Below are 5,281 nucleotides of genomic sequence, written 5' to 3'. Positions count from 1 at the left end.
ACTAAAGTACTCAAGTTGCTAGGGTTTAGCTTCCAAGTGTTTGGACTCCATTGCTTGACTACTTTAGATGTCAGTTAATAATACAACGTACTGGACCTCATGCAATGTACTCCGGAATTACACTTTGTTTTTCAGTTATCCGAAGCTTAAATTGGAGAAGGCAGATTTGTAGAGATAAAGTCACAACGACAATACATTCATGCATTGTCTGCAGAATTTGGATCGGATAATCACGGCCAACTGTATGGAATAGGGATATGTGAGAATACAAATTAGACCACAATAATTCTGTACCTGGATGAGTTTAAGCTAGACCTAATTAAATGCTAAGCACTGAACATGTGCATAAGAAAAACAGAATTAATATATATATATATATGCGCAAAAAGAATACGAGGACATGTTTTTTCTTTTCAAAATTTTCCGCTGTACGTTATTGACTTTTGTACTATTCTTTAAGTGTAAAGTCAAAAGAGAATAAGGGCATGTGTCCTAGATTTAGCTGACAAGTGCTGATTTCGTTAACAGTCGGTTTTAAATTCAAATCCCTCGTGACAGCTTAATTAGCTTAGAACTTTCTATATATAGATATTCAATTAGTAATATTTTATACAATTTAACAACCATGCACTCATAATAAGGGAACCAGATCCTCTACGGATTCCAATAATCTAAGCCTAAGGATCAATAATCCGGACAAATTTGATCCAACAATTACAAACAGAGAGCCCTTCTAACGTTATAATAATTGTAGTCATTGGATCATTTCAAAGGTTCGGATCAAATGATTATTGAGCTCAGATTATTGGGATCCGGAGAGAGATCCGGTTCCCATAATAAGTGGGACGCCCCTATGTTGGGAGAGATTCTTGTGTAGAGAATCCAAATTGGAGTAAGCGTGAGAGAGAAAGTGAAACTAAAGTGGGGTAAGTGTGAGGCTCAAAATCAGGGAGCCATGGAGAAAGAGATGCTTTTTGAGTCTTGATATGTTGGGTACACGTAGTCTCATTTTTGTATCATATAATTTCTTCTATATTGGATCTTACTTCTCCAAATTAGCTATGGTGGGAAAAATATTAGGGAAATAGACAAAAATGACCAATTTCTAGTTCAAGTGTCCAATTGGAGAAATTTGTGAAATTTTTTCCATAATGTGCATGTGTTGTGCATATGGTGTGCATTGCTACATCTTAATATCAGAAGCAAGAATGTTCACTAGTTATGAAACACGTATGTTGTGCCCTGGAATTTTGCGAGTATGATCACAACCTAGTTGGCCTCGGCAAAAAACAAAATTAAGAAAAAGCTTAGAGGACGTTAAGGGTCATGCATGTCCATGAAATACTGACAAGTATCATGTTTTCCATGTGCACGATTAAGCGGTGGTTGATATACGCCACAAGACTTTTCAAACTATCATTGTAACCTTATATATGAAACGATTATGTTTTAATTGTATCCAATATACCAATATGTTGTCGTTAAAGTTTCTTATTAATGCGAAAATCATGTGCATGTACTGTACATATGATGTGCACGTCATGTGATTTAATATCAAGGGTACATAGTCCTTATGTGATTTAATATCATATAATAGTTAGCAATATTCGAACAAGGAGTCGTGAGATCCGGATTTTTGGGTTGAGCTCAGATCTATGAGCATGTCATGTGCATGACGTGTACATGCCGTGTAAATACAATGTATAAATGTGTATTTTTACTACTTTTTCCCTTGATTTAGAGGCAGGCCCTACATATACAAAGAAAGTGAACGAGTTTGCGAAACAATTTCCTATGATTCAATTGGGTTCTTTCATACCCATTCAAACTGCAATTTTCAAATCCTTGAAATATTTGAACTCAATCACATTTGATATCAAATTCAAATTCAAGAATCTTCGGTTCTTTATATTAAGTTGAATCCTATAAATTAAATCAAGTTGAGGATCGTTTTAGTGCCACGAAGCTTCAATGTTGTTCGATTGTAAGCCATTGCTGCCTCTATCACTGTGTCGAAGGTCCCCAGCTAGAACCGAGAGCCTCTGCGATATAGGTCCCGGGTCTCCACGGCGTACTTGCCCCATGGCCTTTATCAGAATCCCCGGTAGTACTTCTTCTTCTCTTTGTCGAAATCACTTTCTGAACCGCAGCCAACCTTGTGGTGGCCTAGTATGAGTTCGCGAACTAAATCCAGGGTTGGGGTTGCAGGTTTCGGATCCATTTGCTTCAGAATTTTAGGCTTTTGCTCGAATTTAAAGTACTCGCCACTGACTAGAGGCTTTGAATCGAACTCGAACGAACTTTGCAAGCTCAAATTTATGGATTTGGGAGTTGTAAGGTTGATTACTTGGGTAGAGAGAGAGCTTGGAGGAAGAAGATAGGTAGGTTAGAGAGGAGAGAGATAGAGCTTTTGGATGAAGAAGATAGGTGGGTTAGTGTTCTTCGAGCTAGGAACTAGGTGAGAGAGATATTCGGAGAAAGGTGCAAATGACCTCTGGATGGGAGAAAATAACCCATTTATATATGAGGGCAATTTGGTCATTTCAAGGTATAGGAAAAATCCTATTTATGTCCTATTATTGTGCTTGGTGTGTGCATACTCTGTGCATATTTGAAAATTCCTATAGTGTCACTGGTTCTCGCGTCTAAGTAGTAGCATTCCATTCATGAGATCATATCTAAACATGCTTATTAACTCCAGAAATTGCTTTCTTTAGGATACATATATGTGAGTGTTCGTTTTCATGTTTACATCAATCTTCTCACATATAACTAGATTAGGGTGTGTAGTTAGAAAATCTGAGTGAAAATTGAGTGCATATCTTGTAAGGAATTGAGCACATTCTCTAAGGCATGTTACTACATTCAAAACATGGTTTTAATTGCTTAATTGTGAACTAGTATGTGGTGACTATGATTAAGAATGTACTTAAGTGTGAAGATGACTAAAATCTGTGGAGATAATGAATTTTAACATGTCAGGTGCATTGGAAATCCCTGAGGCAACGTTGGAAGGTTTAGAGTGTCTTTTGTTTGTTTTGTTTCGTTTCGTTTTGTTTAGTTTGTTTGTTTTGCTCGAGGACTAGCAAAAGCTAAGTGTGGGGGAATTTGATAGGAGCATATTTATGTGACTTAATTGGCTTGTTCTCGTGGTTTTACGTTGTGTTTCCTTAGTTATTTTAGTCCCTTATGCTTCTTTTGTGTGTTTTTAGGTTCATATGGCTAAGGAAGCAAAATGGTGCATTTTGGAGTATTTTGGAGCAAAATTGGACTTGGAATGGATAGCTTATGTTTGGAGCAAAAGAAATGGACGAAATTGAAGACCAAATTGAGTTAGGATTCCTAATCACAAGAGGATTCCTAATCAAATGAGGAATCCTAGTCAAAGAAGGTTTCCTACTTGAAGTAGGAAAGTTAAGCCAAGGTTTCCTATTTTGGTTTAATCTTTCCTAATCTTTAAGGACTCCATATTTCAGCAATATCAAAGGCTCCTACCTATTCTAGGTCATAAAACAATGTCCCTTGCAAACCTAAAGTCATTGCCGTGTGTCCCCTTTGTGTTTCCCTTCCTTGCCGTGCAAGGAAGGGCCTTGTTTCCTGTTTTAAACCATTTAAACACATTCCTTTTTCATACCAAGCTCAGCCATAACTCACATACCCTTTTCTATTCCAAAATTCTTGCCTAATTTCAGAAATAAAAAGCATTCCTTTTCTTACAAACCCTTGTCGTGCAAGGGAACCTTGTTTCCTTTAGTTTTAGGACATTTAAACCTTTCCTATATCACATCCGCATCTCCCTTGACCTTTCCTCTTCCTTGCCGTGCAAGGGAGATGGTTCTTTCCTATTTCCTTGCATTAAAACACATTCCTTTTGTGTTTTATGCCATTGCCGCAACTTTTAATTACTTTCCTTTAAATTTCTGATTTGATTTCCTATTTCTAGAAGCTTTTGACTTAATTTATGTTTACCTAAATAACCTAGGGTTTTAATTCCTGATATCCTATAAAGAAACATCCTTGTAGCAGCCACAAGGAGGGATTGATTCACCATTCACGCTAGAAAATCATCCCATCCCTCTAACACATCCATACTTCACCATTCTCCATATTTTCTGCCCAAAACCAACCCTTGCCGTCCCCTACATCCATCCCAAACCTAAATCCATCATTCTACATCATCCATAACCCCCTAAACTCACCAGAACCTCTTGTGCAGTAGCAAAGGAGAGGAAGAAGATTGCTTGAAGATTCTAGCTATTCAACATTGGATCGTTGGAGTATTTAGATGTTCTCTTTCTTATATTTACAATGTATAAATCTATTTTCCTTTGTTTTGTGAACATGAGGAACTAAGCCCTTTGGCTAGGGGGCTATTCGATACCATGATTATGCTTGCAAGATGAATTGATTACATCCAATTGTTATTTCATAAGTTGTGAATTCAATTTGCTTAATTGTTTGATTGATAACTCATTCTTGTGTGTTGATTAAGGTGGCCACTTAGTTTTTCATGCAGGGATTTGAAGCTAAAATATAAGGGAATTTCACCTAATAGTTATAACCTTATATTTGCTAGTAGTGGAGGTCGTTTATCGACGATCGCGTTAAGTGAATTCTTGGCAAAAGTTTCATGCTTTTCATAGTAACAATTGCCTCGTCAATACTTATAGTTTTCATGGAACTTAATGATCTTTGATTGTACCTTTATTGTGCTTTTCACGTAAGGGACTTTTAGAGAATGTTTTGAGTTGTTGTATGCGCATTCCCATCCAATTCAATAACTTAAGGAAAACTTGAAAGTTAAAAAAGTGTTGTTCACGGTTAACTTGGGGTATTGAGTTTCATGATTTATTGAAAGAAGCAATTGGAAATCAATTTGAATGCAAGTGTGTCATGTGTGGAGAAGAACCCTCTAGTTAGCCCATCATTCATCAATTCACCTAATTTAGTCTAAAGAATCTGTTTTCTTTGTCCTTGTCTTAATTTACTTAATTTTCGTCAAAACCAATTCCCCCATTAATTTAAAGTGTTAGATTAGTTAGAAATCAATTTAGTTGATGTTTTTAAGTGTTTGGAGTCAAGTGATAACTTAATTTCGTCCAGATTTGAGTGTAGTGTTCAAAACTGCCCAGAAAGTGTTTTTAAGGCAGTTTTGAGTGTTTGTTTGCTGTTTTGAGTATTTTGGTTTGTTTTGGTGTTTTATAGTTTAGTTTTGCATTCCTTGAGTCTAGTTTAGTGTTTAAACTTTGTTTTTACGATTTTGAGTCAGTTTAGAGTGTTT

This window comes from Pyrus communis, chromosome 7 (genome assembly GCF_963583255.1).
Source record: "Pyrus communis chromosome 7, drPyrComm1.1, whole genome shotgun sequence".
Classification (NCBI taxonomy): Eukaryota; Viridiplantae; Streptophyta; class Magnoliopsida; order Rosales; family Rosaceae; genus Pyrus; species Pyrus communis.
Note: the sequence above shows the minus strand (reverse complement) of the source record.